General features: G+C 37.5%; 1 long non-coding RNA gene across 1 annotated transcript in view; it reads right to left on the bottom strand.

Moving 5' to 3' along the window:
- LOC108639255 overlaps positions 1-12,296 on the bottom strand; it is a 15,214-nt gene extending 2,918 nt beyond the window's left edge. Inside the window, exons 1-2 of the long non-coding RNA XR_001920349.1 lie at positions 12,259-12,296; positions 6,237-6,330 (exon numbers count right to left, since the gene is read on the bottom strand). This is a non-coding gene — a long non-coding RNA (uncharacterized LOC108639255). The remainder of the gene's footprint in view (positions 1-6,236; positions 6,331-12,258) is intronic.
- Positions 12,297-16,485: the final 4,189 nt, after the last annotated feature.

The raw sequence follows: 16,485 nt of genomic DNA, 5'->3' as shown, positions 1-16,485 counted from the left end.
TTTTTCTTTTTCTTTTTCTTTTTCTTTTTCTTTTTCTTTTTCTTTTTCTTTTTCTTTTTCTTTTTCTTTTTCTTTTTCTTTTTCTTTCCTTTTTTTTAATTAGAGATACAACATTATGCACTGAAATGTTCTCCCTAAAATTACTGCCTCTACAATCAGTGACATCTAAATCCCAGTCCAAAATAGCTGTAGTAACTGTATGCCTGAAAATATGATCTTTCCTATTTAGTGAGCAATCTAGATGCTATTACTGTAGTAAAGCAGAGTACAGCTGAAGGTAAAATCATCTTGGGTAGTAGAACACAAAACTTTTGTTAATGTCAGTTAACCTTAATGAAACTAAGCAGAATTTTCCTGGCAGAATTCCCTAGATTTGAAAAGTCAAAAAAGAGGAAGCAGTCAGTCAAGGCTATGGTAGGCTAAAAAGTGGAAAAAAATATAAAGAAATACAAATTTACCAATAAAATATAGAGACAACAATCCACAGAAAAATGCCATGGCAATGGAATGTTATTATATATTATCCTGATTTTGGTCTCATATTTTATGTATGGGACATAAAGAATAATTTCACATGAAAACAAAAATCAGGCACATACATATTAATATACATATATATGTACAAATTATTGGCAAAAATTTTGAAAGACTTTAAAAATTCTTTCAAATGAATAATCTTAACTTTGTTACTGAAACTATTGCTGTATTGGGTGAAGCATTTATCCAGGGCTTCCCATTTATTCAACTTCAGTTAAAATACAAAAATTATAAATCCAATTTATTGCCATGGGTTTGAATGTAATGAAAAATTTGGGAGACATGTTGAGTCTTTAATCCTCAAGTGTTACATTTGGTGGAAGAAAAAGACAGAGGAGCTTCAGCCAGAGCAGTTTCCAGAGTAACACTGAGTTCTCAAAATGCTTTGGAAGAGAGAGAACCTGTAATAACAGCATTACTAGATAATAACAATTTGTAGCTGAAAGACAGTGTGCAAGAAGAGTAGCATTTAAAGGAATCATCATATGCAAAATTAATCTTAATTTGTCAATGCTAAAAACCACTTGCTTTCATGCAGGTAAAAGCTAAAAATATTTGGAAAAGTCAATAAAGACTCAAATGATCTCTTAGAAAAACCATATCAAGCTAAGACATTACTAAAACCTAAAGCCAGGTATTTAACACCACTATATTTTGTAAAATTAAACATCGCTTAGAAAACAAAATTTTCACAAGGAATGAAATGTTTAATCAAGATAGAATATTTAACAGTTTTTTGATGCTCAGTGAAGTTATTTAACCCTGAAGTGTTATCTACATTTCAGTGAAAATCTTTAGAATCAGGGTTTCTTTCATTTTTTTTTAATCAAAGTACAACATAGCTTGCAATATTTCATCTAAAAACCTCTATGAATTTATGTGTTCTGTTATTCACTTCTCCTAAAATGGAAGGCAGGGTTAACTGGGCACTGCTTAACACCTGGCAGATCTCAGCCCAGAGGAGGTTATACTTCAGAACAGGCTTAAAAGTAGAACGATGATTTCTGCAACGTTCATTTTTAAAACTGTGTTTTTAAGAAGTCTCATGAGAATATTCATATAATAGTGGGTTTCCTTTACAGGGACCTAGTTGGGTACCTTACATGGGCACTGAATTGCTCAGATAGCTTGGCAATACGCACCACCAGTATTTGCAGTCATTCAGAACATGTTGATTAATCACATGCCAAATTTTCAAGCAAAAACACGTTGATTTAATTCCAAACACACTTATGGTATTTAATTTGCATGTGCATTCCGTCTACATTGATAACTGCCCCACATTTGCATAGTCCTTCATCTTGAAGAGCCTTGAAGCAATTTATAACTCCAGAACAACTTGTTCTAAAGGGAGCCATAGAAACAGATCTCTGCATTTTAACATGCAGTCAAGGAGGATGTCAGCCAGCTGCAGAATTTTGGTTTTCATCTCTGAGACTCTGAAGAACCCTACATGCTAGATGTAATGGCCACACATGGGGAGGGCATAATGAGAACCCACATTCCTTTCCTACACTATTTGCAGGGAATTCATAGCAACTCCAGCTGCCTGGGACTCCAGATGCATCCCTGATCTGAGCTTTACTGTATGTTTCTTTTCCTCTTCCACTTAGACCTGCTTTTGCACTTGTGCTGTAAACTAGAAAAGCAAACTAGACCATAGAGTCTTCTTCAAACTGCCACTAGTGTGGTGCAGTGCATCCACCAACTGCACTCCTCTCCACACAGAGAGCTGGGTCCACTTATGAAGAGATCAGACCATTTCCAGTCTCTTATTCTTCTTGGGAAGAAACCTAGAGATATGAAAAGCAGGGCAAGCAGCTTTAAGTAGCTCCTTCACAGATTCCCTTCTTATATACCAGTTCAGGTATATAAAAAAAAATTATGTTTTCAGTTTTCCAGATCAATGACTGTGACCCTTTAAAAACAACCCATGGTGTCTATATGGTTTTTAAAAAGTTTTCAGACTAAACAGTGTACAGTAGAGTCCTATGGGCTCTGTAAAACCTCATTTTGCACATGGCTGGGTTCACAGGGGCTTTTGCATTCCCTTTGGTTTTTCCTCCTCTGGGAAGTACAATAGGATGCAAAATGCTAGCATCATATAAGTTCGTGAAGTATTTTAGAAGAAAAATATATCACCTTTTCTTGCTGGGATCCCAGGATAATGCCCCTTTAATAGGTGTTTTATGCAGATTTCTGAATAGCTGCATTTCTGTGTCTGACACAGACCATTTCAAATCCTATTCTTTTAAATTTAACTTTCAAAGACAGTTGAAAGTTCAGCTCAGTTCAGTTGTAAACAAGCAATCCATCATTTTTTCATGTAACTAAAACAAACCAATGCTCACTGACCCAGTGTTCTTTAATCAAAATCACTTTTTCTCTCTGAAGGTGGGTTGTCTTTTTTGTGTTTATTACATGCAGTTGAAAGACACTCTTTATTTAAAACCCTTTTTCATCTGAACACTTCAGAGAAGTTGAATTCTGGTATCTTGTTTGTGGCTGACATTTTCTGGTGTGGTACTGTCCACTGAAGGAGACCTCCTAAAAAAAATTAAATTTTATATATATATAAAAACATATACACAATCATAAACTTACATACAGGAAAACTACTTCTGTGACATGTGGGAAAACATAGATTCACAAGGAAGCAGAAATATAAGCAAAGACTGACACTACCACAATTAAATTTGCTTGTCTCAATCTTTGCTGCTGCTTAACAGTTAAAGTACTGTTGGAGTACAATGATAACTACAGTATTTTGAAAGGAAAGACAACAAGATATATCGCTGATAAATAAGCAGGGAGTAATTTCCACCTAGTTTCTCTCCTGTAAGTTTGGAGTGACTCCCTTAACATGACTAGAGGCTTACAAAATATCAAACTGGAATGTGACTTAGAACCTGGTATTTTTAGCCCTTTTGATAAGATCCTAAGAATAATATCTACTTTGTTTATGCCAGAGAATGCTTCCAATTCTACAGATCTTGGTTTTCTTTTCCTTTCTTACCTGACCAATGACTATCACCTCATAAAACCCCCATATCTTTCTCAATTTGTGTTCCCAGCACTGGATGGATCATGCTACAGACATTTGCATGCCCGGGAGACTTGACAGCTAGAGATCATACCAGTGTTTCCTCAGCAACAGGAGTGCCACTGTTCTCTGGGTGCTTTCTTTAGGGTAGATTTGGCAGGTCAAGATGAGTCTCAGAAAACTGTAAATGGGAGAAGTAAACACAGTAGACAGCAGCCAGCTGCAGAAAAAAAGGGTAATTCCTCCAAGAATTCTCCTTTATTTCCCTTTCTTTTTTATCTCTGTTGGATTTTTTACCTTCAATTGCATGTAATCATAGTTTGCATATTGATTTTTCTCTTGCATACACTCCTTACAGGTGAAGTTTTGGGTTTAGAGGGAGAAGACTAAAACATTTGACTTTATTAGCTGAATATATAAAGCCTGATCAGAAATCCACTGACAACAAAAGGAAAATTCCCACTGACTTTAGCCAGCTCTGGAAAGGCCAAAAGTATGAGCTTTTGGACAGTCAGTTCACATTTGCCATCACACCCAGGATCATATACTCACTCCCACATGGCTTTGTTAGAATTGTCTGTGTAAAATAGAATTCAACATGGGATGTCACTTCAACAGAGCAAAATAGAGGACATTAAAATACCCTCAGTTATCCTCTAGTAAAAAAAGTCCCTGTGTGAGGCCCCTCATGTTTCCGACTGAAGAAATGAGGTATTGCGTGCTGAGTTTGGCTGGAACAGAGCACGTGCAATCTCTTTCAGAGTTGTTCTTCTAAGTGTTACTGACATGAACTCTAAGAATCCAAAAAACCTGATTATCAATAGGCTGTATTTTACATTTAAGGTAGTTTTTAATTCTCCACAAAGTGCTTTTTCTATAAACATTGCCATAGACAATGCCATAGCAATTCAGTTTATCCAGAAGAAAAGCAAGAGTCCGCCACAAAAAGAAACAAAACCAAGGAAATAATATGGGACATGAACAGGCCATTGCCTTCCATATATGTGGATAACCTTCCACGAAAATTACTGGTATTTGAGTAGAGAAGCTTGGCTTTTTTAGCTTCATCTCACAAATAGACTGTGCAACTCTTTACAAAGATGGAACTGATCATGAGAACAAATGAATTTCATTATATTTGAGTCATCCAAACTCTAATTGTAAGCTCATTACCACTGTTACCTGCAGGAAGTTCTCTCTTGCACCCTTCTCTAAATAAAGGAAACTCTATGTATGGAAAAAAAAGCAACTGGACGGGGGGCAGTAAGGAGACCAGCAAAATACTCTTTTCCCTGGCAAGCTGGCAAATCTGCTAACACCTGCTGCACCCAAGAATGAGACAGTTTAAAGTCTGTTCCCCCTTTAGATCTCTGTTTTCCCCTCCTCTTTCACTGCTTATACTGCAGGTTCCAGGTGTTTGCTAGCTTTATCTGTTTGAAGACAGCTTGAAAATTCAAACTATTTTTTTCTTATTTTCAAACATCTTAGTTGGTGGGAGCCTTCATCCTTCCAGTGACAAGATACACCTGCAAAGCAGGGAAACAAGTCACTCACTGAACAGCCACACTTGGTCATATGCAGAAACAAAAACTCAATTATGTGTTCTCTATACAAGCATTTTTAATTTTATGTAATTTGTTTTTATGTACATTGGATAGTGCTGTAGGTAGCAAACAGCCATTTTGGATGTAGGGAAAAGATAATGTGAAAAATTATTGGAAAGGATTGTAAAGGGATAAGTGAGGGAAAAGGGACAAGGGCAAGAGACCAGAGACAGCCTTGAAGAAGAAAGGTGACGCCCAGGAGAGGTGAGGTAAGGCTCTACATGAAGCTGACTACTTCATTAAAAGGAGCTGGAGAAATGCCATGGCATTCCAGACCAAGACATTTGTCTTGAGTACCCCTTGCTTATGAAGGTTTTCTTTTTTTTTTCTTTACTCCTGCCTCCAATTGCATACTTTCTTTAAACAAAAAGTGGGCATATAAGGCTAATTTTCACACTGCTCTGCAGCTTTCTCTAAAGGAAGGATTCATCTAAGAAGTGGAATCTTATGTGCACGCACGAATACAAATATGTCTGCTCTATCCAGATAGAAAGGAGTAATTTCAATTTCTAGCTTTACATACCCCAACCTCATCTCTGTATCCTGTGCCTGTGTTCTGACATTTCCGAAGTTACTTTATTTAGGTTTCTATCAGAGACATCGTGAAATGCAGGACACTCCATAGGTAAAATCAAGATAAAACTTATTTTCTCTCTCCTAAGGGCAGCTTGCTCAGGTGGTGCATTTTGTTTACGCACACCCTACTTCACAACACACAAGAAATGCTGCTCAGCTAAGCTGATTGAATATTAACTGGCCTTCTCTTCATCTCTCCCTCCTCCCTCTTCTTCCACGTCCTCCTCTTTTTTTCCCTTCTCCCTCCACTTGTGCGCTTACCATAAGAAAGAAAAAAAAAAGACAGGAAAAAAACAGAAAAAAGTGAAAAGGTGCTTTTGGGATTCCTTAAGTCTGTGTTGACAGGACTGCTTGTTTGTGGTGCAGGTGTGGTGTGCAGGAGACCTCCTCCGTGTTGTCACCACAGCAACCTGCTTGTCTAATTTGCTGAATATAAAAGAAATAAACAGAGAAAAGCCATCCACCCCCTTCTTTACCATCCATGAGCCCAACAGAAGGATATCGTTTCCAAGCATTCCTCATAATTCCCCAGCCATTGCCCAGGCAACAGTCACGAGTAGCTGGCAGGCCCTGTGGAGAGAAAGCAGTCCCTGTCTGGAATTCATTCCACCACCAGCACTAAACATTTCCCTCCCCCACCTCATGATACTCCATTATTTCCCCTACACAAATGTTGCATACACGTGCATACACACACATACTTGCACATGCAGAGCTCAGACCCCTGCGTGTCGCTCATACCTTCCCCTCTTTGTAGAAGGTCAGACCAGGAGCACATGCATTTCATCACCCTTGACTTCGTGTGACCTCCTGTTTCCAGAATACACACCAGGAGAAGCCAACAGAATATTTCAAAGCTGTCATTGCCTGAATATTTATTCTAAAATGACCCCATGTCCCTTCTACTGTGTCTATTTTAATGATTCACTGTTGGCAATAACAAGGCAAATGTTAGATCTAACTTTGTAAAATTCAGTGTCCCATAGGAAAAAAATCTAAGTTTTACATTACATGGTATTGTTGAGCTCATATGGCTCAGCAGCCAGATACTATAGTGATAGATACTTCAGAAATGCCAGCTGGGAGCTCAGCATAAGCATTTGGGAGAGGTTATAAAAAGAAGGGGATGGAAACCTTAAAGGTATTTAAATCTCTAGTCACCTTCCAGAAAGGCTGTGCAGCTAGAAGTGTGTTCGTCTAGAGAAAGGATTGGCGAGAGAATTCTCCTTATCAAAGCTCGTGGTTTAAAAAGCAGTCCCTCACAGTTTCAGTTATGACAGCTGTTTCTGGGATATGAAGAGGTTTTTCAGAGCTGTGGGCTCTCTATCCCCTGTATCCAGCAGTGAAAGCTCTCATTTGTCTTCCCACCATCATGTTGATGCAGCTGGGTTTGACAATGCTTACCTCAGCACTTTTTTTTTTTTTTGTTAAAAGACAGAAGGCTTACTTGTGATCCCAGCCTTCTCCTATCATATGACACTCAGCTAGTGGTTTTGGTGACTTATTTACTGGCACTAACCCAGTAAAAACAAAAATGAACATTCACAACTAATAAATCTTTGAGCCCAGATAGCTTCAGCTACATTAGTAGGATTACATCAAACTGTCCAGACTGATACCAGTGCTCCCTGGGAATCTGAAATCTAGCAAGTACAGCAGGGGTGTCTATTTCATCCTTCATTCACTTGGGCTGGACTTTGATAATGTAGTGTACAGGGCAGCTAGGAGCCCAGTGCTAGAATGGGGAATGCATTAAAAAATAAGCTATCTTCTCTCTTGCTTGTTGGATTTATTTGGACACTTCTAGTATAAACTAAATATTATAATAGTATAAACAGCCTGCGCAGTGCAATAGCACTGACTCTGCCAGAAGAACTGGGGAGACTGGAAGAGAATTTCCATCTTTCTTAGCTGCAGTGAGGCACACCATTTACTGCAGACAAAAGGTCAAAAAAGTTTAGCTAATGCAAATCTGTGCTGTGTACTACTGCATACAGGCTGAGATCAGGCCTCTCTGTAACTTTATAGGAAGTAAAAGCATTCCTTCAGTGTGCTGATGATAACATTGTTTAGTATTGTGTTCCTCTTTCTGATCACTGTAACTTCCTTACAGATCTAAGGTATAATATTCCCATCAGTGACAGGGCTCTGCTCTCTAACCCTTTGACACTGCTCACTGTAAAATCTTTCCACATTGCATCTGAGGAGGGACAGTGCTGAGCAACTGTGCTTACACCAAAGACTATTCCTATTGCAGGCATAATTGTATGACAGTGGACTGAACAGTTCAGAATTTGGTAGTCTTGTATGTAGGACTCCACCAGGCAAGCCTTGTTGTAAGACAAGGAGCATATTGCATTTCATAAGAAAGTAACTACCTAAAATGCATCAAGCAGCTCTACAGCAGGGTTTACAACTTCTTTCTTCTTGTGACAAAAAATAACTAAGATTGCTCCAAATACCATTTAAGTACTGGCATGAAAGCAACCTGTCCTCTGTGTTTCAAAAAGACCCAGTGCTGCACAGAGGAACTCTTCCTAACAGTCTTAACATGTACCTAGCAATACAAAGTCTGAACACTGGTGTTGTTACCACAGAAAGGAAAACATATGCCTAACAAAATGGTTGAGAGAAGAAATGAGAGTGACGTTTGGTGCTTAACTGTGTCTTATAGAAAGCTGTGAGGTAAGTATGTAGAAGAGATTTCATTGAAGGGGAAAGTACTGGAAGCACTCTAGTTCTGATATATGTTCTTAATGAAAAATGCTTGATAAACCAGGCATTCTGCCACCCTATGACATCCACTTACCAGAGCAAAACGTGAAAGAGTTAAGAAGAGAGAAAGTATCATGGAAAGAAAGATGGTTCTGCTGTTAAGGAGAACTCCTGACAGTCAGGAGTCAGCAATCCAATGCCAACAACTGCCACAGGTTGCCTACATGACTCTTGTCACACCAAATCGCTTAATCTTTCATTGACTCCATTTCCCATCTGCAAATAGGAACAATTCTTTGTCAGACGTTATTTATTTTCTCTTTGATTTAGACCATAAATTTAGTCTTTTGTTTATTTAAATGTCAAGACAATGATTCATGCATAAGTGTCTACAGCAGTGCATTACAGATTAGAATTCTAATTTCCTATTGGATATTTACAGAGGACACATATTCAAAATACAAAATTAAGAAATCTGTGCAGCAGAAAATAAATACTGTCCTGTAATTAAAGATACAGTGTGTTGAGAAAGACAGTTTTCTTCCGTATGGCACAGTTAAAATCCTAACAACTTGTGTGGTTTCTGGGAATTTGAAGAATTGGAGTAAAGGTATGAATTAAGTTACTGCAAAAGCAGAACTTCAACAATCTCAAACAAACCCGTAGTAAATGATTTAGAATTATTTCTTAAGTAAGCCTTTTCTTAAACTTCTTGAACTTACTTTCCTTTGTTGTTTTAATTTCACTCAACATTTCATCTGTCTTTGGCAATCAGCTTCCTGTAGGTAAATCAGAAGTTTGTTTTCTTTGAAGCAAAGGAAAAGTACTGATGTTTTAATAATCAAAGGAATAGAAAGATATGTGTTCATCTCTGGATATGAGCTGTGTACAGGATGTCACCAACATGCCACTACACTCCTTAGGTGCTCAAAACAGTATGCTCTTCAATGGAGAGGTGTTTTCAGTTTGGCAAGCACAGCCGCTTTAGAGAAACAGTACGGATGTCCAATGCTAGAGAATGTCCTGCTAAAAGAATTGGAGAAAAAGCTAACCCTAAGTTCTCTTTAACATTTACTGTGTAAATGTCAACATATTTGCTGACCACTGCAGATGTCTCTGTCTATCTGGAAAAAAAAAAAAAAAGAGGGTCTCATACAATCAGTATCCATCTCTGTTGTACAAGTATCAATTTATATCTTTATTTTTCTGGGTATGGCATGATTACACTGCCGTCACAAAGAAGAGACCTGATTCTACCTGTACACTCCTTTATTATTCATGACAGGAAAGAGCACAAATTCAAAATCCTGCTTGCTTTTTATGAGATAAAAAAAATTAAGATTTCTATTATACTGACAGTACTCCATCCAGAAAACCAGAAAATGTTGTGTTCTTCTTTCATCCTGGATTCACTTGTTTTCCATTACATTAAATTAGATGTCTGTATAGATTAATGTGGAGCCAGGGAATAAATCTGTTAACGAGTTAAGCAAAAAGTCCGTAGGCTCTAAGGTCAGGAGGAGTCACTGTGTTCATCCAGGCTGACCTCCAGCCCAAACACACACCACTAGACTTCCCTAGCAGTCTTTGATTAATTGCAACAGCTCATGTGCTTAGGCTGAGGACAGATGATTATACAGAACAGTAACTTCTCCCTAGAATACACATCTTCACAATTTTTATTTAACTGTTATTAAATTTTATTTAATGACAATTTTATTTTTATTTAGGGCTGCAATACCAGCGCTAACTGGTACATCAAATATATATATTTATTTATCCAAGGGAAGGATAGAAGCTTACAGTGCACCGGCATTGAATATAGCCACAATAACTCTCACAAAGCATATCTGCCTTTCAAAATTTCTTCACAAGTGAACCTTCAGTTTTATGAATGTTTTGTTCCCCTGTTTAACACTCTCTCCTGCTGGGGCATAGTCCCCTTGACTCTTTGTCTCTTCTCAATGTTTTTACTTAAAGATTTAGTTGAGAACCTGGATGTGATCTTTCCTAGGTAAATATAGGAACTTATCAAGAGAGGCTTCACTCAAGTCCAAATTCAACGATATACATCAGAGGTGCAACTGAATCCTGTAAACTTGTTCTTCTATAATACCTTTCCCAGGCTTAATCAGACCAGAAAGAAACTGCTTTATGGTGAACTTCAGAGGTAATTCCCTGCACTTGGAAAAATATTTACAATATCCCCAGTCAGTAGAACTTAAGTGATACAAACAAAATAGTAGCATATTAAACTTTTCTGGTCTTTCTCTACCTACATTATGCTAGGAAGAAATGTGATTTAGATTCAGGTGTACTAAAACCATCAGTCATTGAATTGCTGCACCTGAATAAGTCACTGCACCTAAATAAACACTGACAGTGTACTCAGTTGAGAACTGTAATTCTGCACCTGCAGTCATTGGGGGTCAATGAAATGTCTGCGTTGCCTGAAGCTTTGTTTTCTGTCAATGATAGGCAGACAGTTCTGGGTTTCTATCCTTAAGTGCTTATTCAGCAAAAACATAGGTACAAACAGCAAGAGAAACATTTAGAGAGATTCAAAAAATGAAAAATATTACCAGAATTAAACAAAACAAAACGAAAACAAACAAAAAAACCAACCAAGCAAAAAAGTCCAAAAACCCCCAAACGAACCCGTTGCTTCATATATAAAAACTCCCAAGCAATTTCTTAACAAAACATATTTCTATACTTAAGGGGAGAAGTCAGGATAATAAATACATATTAATGCATGGCTAGTAACTGTAAATGCACAAATACTGACATAGGTAGTTTCCCAAAAGCAAAATCATTCTCCCATGTGCAGAGTACAAACAGTTTTTAAACAATTTGCTAAAGAAAAAGTAGAAATCTCTTTCTCATGTCAAATAAATAGAATATATCAAGAACTCAATGCTAAGGTTTATTTTCCATATTATTTTGTGCTGTTAAGTCTACAGAGATGGGTTGGCCCAATTGTAGAGATAAAAACCTTTAGCTAATAGCTAAGAAATATAGAAGAGCTTCCTAACATCTGTTCCATAACAATCCTCTCTTAAGATGTACCTGCATTACATTTCTCAGTTACCTTTGTCTGTGGGATACAGAGCATATTTGGAGTTAAGGAATGATTCAGACTTAAGGGGACTCATTTAAAGTTCTTAGTCCAGTGTCACAGAACTCCTGTGCAGTCTTGGATACTTTTCTTTATCTCTCTGAATCCCACTTGTCTAGTTGTAGCAGAGGGGAATAATAGACTTGGTCTCTCACCCCGACTCTATCTTTTTTTAGGTAGATGATAGAGCTATCAGGAAATTATTTCACTGTTTATATGACTAATAAAATAGGGTCCTGATCTTATTCAGGGCTTCCATACAATAGAGCAGTTCATGTAATTATCAGTAGCATTGCTATTACTAGTATTGACTACATGGTAGATCAGTTGGACACCACTGAGCCATTACTTTGCCCATGGAGACAAGTGCTTCTTCTCCCCACAACAATCTCTCTGACTTTATTAGAGCAGGTTGTAAGGTCACTTCACCCTGTCCATATAATTGAGTTATCAAAGATGAACATGAGTCAAAGGCTGGCAAATCTGTGAAGCCTGTTTGACACTTGCCAAGAAAGACAGCAAAAAGCATTGTAGGCAATCCCTAAAAGGCTTCTTAAGTCTTTTAACAGACCATGCAGATTTATATTGAGCTATACTTCCTCTTGAAAGCTGCATTAAATAATTAACAAAATGTTACCCCACATTTTACCATTTATTTTGCTTACCAGTCTCTCCAAAGGAGAGGAAATGGACTGCAGATCTTGGAAGTTCTGCTTTTGAACTTGATCCTTGAGAGTCAGTGTGGATTTTTCACAGGAGCAGATCAACAGTACTGAAAAAAAAAATTGCTAGACTAACAAGATGGTACAGTTAGCATTCCATTCAACCTCCAGTCTGAAAATAGCTGTAGGGCAAATCACTATATGGATGATTGACACCATATGGTAGAGTGGGCACTGGTCCTGAGGTATATCTCTACCAGCTCAGCAGAAAGGTTGGACTTTGGATCTACCTCTCAAATTATTTGCAAGCTAGAGAGCATAGTAGCAACTGGTTTTAGGTCTAAACAATCACTATCTGTCTCAGGAGACAGCGGAGAAAACTGGGAGAAGGATGCTGAAATCTTACTTCATCAAGGCAAAAGGAAATCTTTCTTAAACAAAAATCTGCAATAGTTTATGCAAGAATTGTAACAGTATAGATTGTGTACTGGCACTAGCAAACTGCCATAGTCCCAAGGTTAGCCAGTGATTAGGGATGAAACATAAATATAAGAGTACAAGCTCTTACACAAAAAACCTTCACCTTTTTTCCATTAAATGTAAAGACATTATTCTTTGTTGTTCATCCTTCTGTCACTAAAAACACTCACTAAGGCACTCTAAATCTGTCACTTTTCACTCTTTGCCAAAAGAAGTCATGAAAAGACCCCTGTGCAGCCATTTTCTCCAGCATTAGAATACAACTACTAAATATTGAATTATACCTCTAATGCATCAGGTCAAGGCACATCCTTACAGATTTTTATCATTAGTGATTTCTGACCACCATCCCACGTAGCAATTATTTGAACAAAGCTGACATAATCAAGATGTTTTTCTGAAGTTAAACATTCTAGAATTATTGGTATCACTGACTGGTCAATTTTCTCTATGTCTTTTCAGCAATGAAAATGCAAAACATCTTAAAAGCTAAATCATTCTCCTTTATGCCTCTTATTGCATGCAGTAATTTAAAAGACAGGCTAGTACGGCTGCAAAAGTAACGTGTAGCTCTAATTTAACCAGTTCACAATTACCATAGACCAGTGCCATACATTGCCTATCTATTGAGATATCTGCAGAAATAGGCATTTCTGCCTTCTCCAGCCACCAATGTGCTGAAAATATAAGGCAATACAGGTACTGAGAGATTGTATTGAGAAATAGAATTTAATTTCTGGATCACTGGGGAGTGACGAAACTTTAATTTCCATGAGGTTTTATTAAATTTTTTTAGTCGGTGATAATTTCTTGCTGAGTGGACTACATATACCTGCCTGTGCTTTTTGACTGAGTTTGCCCTGTTTAAAACTAAATATGAAATCAGGATGTCTCAAAGCTTCCGCTGTGCTTCACCTTCCCATGCTATTGTGTACTAATGAGGCAAATATATAGGGCCACAGACTCACTTTGTTGACAAAGCTTGTGGCCAGCCTGGGCCCTGAAAGTGCAGTCACACCAAAGAATTGAGTTGCTCAGTCTTCCAGGAAAAAGTCACATCCCTGGTCAGAAGTCTTTCAAATGTAAATGTCACCCTAAAACATCAGCAGAATGTAGAAAGTGTAGCTTACCTTGCTTTCAACAGCTGCATTTTGGAATCCTTGTAACATCTTGTCCATTAATAAGAGGAAACAAGAAAAGTTCTTTATTTCTACTCACACATTATCTCTTCCACTCCAATAAAATGTCTTTTGATTAAACAAAATAAGTTAAGACATGCAATCTGTAACTTGTCTCAAATTCTCAAAGTGTATATTCAGCTAGTCTTCATCAAAAATAAACAGGGATATACACATATAAACCCTCATTTAGCTAGCAATTGCAATCATTTGAGCAAAAGCACGAAAGTTCCAAAATATGTAAGCCATAAATTCTGTATAATGAAAATTTTATTAGCAACAGCTTTTAATTCTGTGTTCATAGCAGTTTCCTTAGGCACTGTGGAGTGGAGTATAGTTATCTCTATTGTGAACTGAATGCGCCTTTCAAGGGTGGGTTTTCGAAGAGGAATTCTTTGTGTTTTGACCAGGGAAAGTAGATTTGTACTATTCATCAGAAGCAGGAGGCAAAAAAACATTGCAGAGTTGTATTGACCACAGAGGATCAGACCAAATAAGAGAGATGAAGTGAATTTTTTAATTCAGGCTAATAGATAAGGGCACTAAAGTTTGACAGTTCTTCAAATATATGAATGCCACCCATAACAGAAACTTCAAAACACTATCTGGAAATTACTAGAACCCAAAGTTGATGCAATTTTTGAATGCAAATGTCAAATCTAACCTCCTCTCTTGCCCAGGCTTGTAACATTCATTTTGAAAATATTTTCCTTGAATTTGTTATAAGCATGATATTTTTTACTGTTATGCAAATGGTGTTTCTGTTCATACCCAAGAAATAAAGCTTGTGATAAGTTTTTCTTCATTACTACTCTTGCTCTTAGCTCTCTTTGCTTTGTTTTTACTGAGTTATGCTTCTCCTCAGTTACCAGAAGCAGTACTAAAATAATAAGTCTTTAAAAATAGATCAGATAGAATAATAAAAGGTTCTCTATCAAAATAACCCACATGAGCAGGAGTGTTCATTAATTAGATGTAAATGTGGACACTAATAAATCAGAGCGGAAAAAGACAGAGAGAGAAAAATTAAATAATCCCACCTGCAATTTGTAATATATTCTATTAAAATGGAAGGAGATGTTCCACAAGCAAGTTTGAATTATTACTGCGCTATATATCTCTTCCTCTCATGTGTGTAACAAAGGAAGAGAGGAAAAAAAAAGAAAATATTGCAGTGATCTTATTGTTCCTTTAAAACAATTTACAAGTGAAATGGGAACATGTTTTCTTCCCAAAAAATAGTCACATAATACTCCATCTTCACATATATTCCTTAAAACTGTTCTTCTTCTGAAAAACTATAGTAGCAGATTGGTAATATTTCCCATGCAGGACAATTCACAGCCCATGGGAACAAGCCTTGAAAAGTGGCTTAGCTTACTAAATTTAAAGTTAACATTTAGCAGGTTCTACAGGACTCATGTTTGGCAAGCAGAGGGTAATAAACAAAGATAAACAAAGTGGTATTATTTTTCATCATCTTTAAAAAAGTAATTCCCTGAAGACTAAAAGGTGCTCTGGGGAAGGAGACCCTGTATTAATTCTTCCCTTTTTGCAGGAGGTGATCCAGTCCATATAAGTTCTGTTTAATTAGCATGGCAGTAGCCCCTGGTTTGACTCTGTTTTTGCAGTTGTTTACAACTTCCTTTGCCAAACTGTCCCTGGAAAAAAAAAAATAAATCCAAAGGGACTGAAAGAAAAGGAAACGGGAATTTTTTTGCTTCTTGTGCACCTACTCACTGGCAGAGCACAGGAAATAGAATACTCCTTTATTTACACTAAGTTCTACTCAGTAACAACTAAAAAAAGTCAATTCAACATTATTCTCATACTAAATCCAAAACACAGCACTGTACCAGCTACTAAGAAGAACATTAACACTATCACAGCTGAAAATGATCTTTTCCAGACAGACTCTTAAGGGTTGTCCACAGGGAAGCAGGTTGTTCAGCTATTATTACTTGAATGGTTTTCAACTCCCCTGATGTCCAGCAAGGCTAAGACAGTGTTATCGGTACTTTGGCTGAACACCCGGTGTCCGTATACACACAGGGAAAACTAACAATAAAGACTACTTCCCCACGAAAGGCATTTTTCTCCTCCAAAAACATCCGTCTATCCCATGCAACCGTCCCAGAACTGAAGAAAGAAGTTGTTTCTTTCTCATCTCTTTATATCTGAGCTGACATAACATGGTATGGAATAGCTTATTGGTAAAATATACATCAGGTGACCCAGAATGGTATTTTGAGCAGCTGGTGAGGAACCCAACAAGTCTCTAACCATCCAGTGGTTGCTTCCACCATGGTGAGCACATACTGCTTACCTTGGCAGGTCTGTGGCAGTGTGATATAGTCAATCTGCCAGGCCTCCCCATATCTATATTTATCCCAAAATCCACCATACCATAGGGGCTTCACTCTTTTTGCTTGTTTAATGGCAGTGCATGTCTCACAATCATGGATGACCTGGGAGATAGTGTCCATGGTTAGATCCACCCCTCAATCTTGCATCCATCTATAGGTGGCATCCCTGCCTTGATGACCTGAAGCATCATGGGCCCATTGAGCTA

The sequence above is a fragment of the Manacus vitellinus genome, unplaced genomic scaffold (assembly GCF_001715985.3).
Source record: "Manacus vitellinus isolate BGI_N305 unplaced genomic scaffold, ASM171598v3 scaffold_18_pilon, whole genome shotgun sequence".
NCBI lineage: Eukaryota > Metazoa > Chordata > Aves > Passeriformes > Pipridae > Manacus > Manacus vitellinus.
Note: the sequence above shows the minus strand (reverse complement) of the source record. Positions and strands in the feature narration are given on the sequence as shown.